This window comes from Hoplias malabaricus, unplaced genomic scaffold, assembly GCF_029633855.1.
Source record: "Hoplias malabaricus isolate fHopMal1 unplaced genomic scaffold, fHopMal1.hap1 scaffold_25, whole genome shotgun sequence".
In the NCBI taxonomy this organism is placed as follows: Eukaryota; Metazoa; Chordata; class Actinopteri; order Characiformes; family Erythrinidae; genus Hoplias; species Hoplias malabaricus.
Genome location: NW_027101111.1, coordinates 263,586 through 264,145, shown reverse-complemented (window position 1 = coordinate 264,145; position 560 = coordinate 263,586).

Sequence of the window (560 nt, the reverse complement as noted above, 5' to 3'; positions counted from 1 at the left end):
CGGACCGGGGTACCTATGCACCTAAGGCGGTCCTCGCATAACCCCGAGTTCCGAAGCCGGCTCGCTACGTCCACCCACCCGGAGGGGGAGAGACTCACGTCGGCCGACGACGAAAGGTACGAGGCTTCTGCGGTCCATACCTTGAAGGTACCCGCCGGGGGAGGTTTGGCCTCTCGAGTCCGACTCGACAACCGGCCGTGGCCAGGTCACCGTTAATGATCCTTCCGCAGGTTCCCCTACGGAAACCTTGTTACGACTTTTACTCCCTCTAGATGCCCAGGTTCGATCGACTTCCCACCTCAATGAGGCAACCCCCCGGTAAAGGGGCACCTCGGAGATGGTCCGAGGACCTCACCAGGCCATCCAATCGGTAGTAGCGACGGGCGGTGTGTACAAAGGGCAGGGACTTAATCGACGCGGGCTGGTGACCCGCGACTACTTGGAATTCCTCGTTCAAGGGGAAAAGTTACAATCCCCTATCCCCAGCGGGGAAGGCGTTCATAGGATTGCCCAGGCCTTTCGGCATAGGATGGATGCACATGCTGAACCAGCCAGTGTAA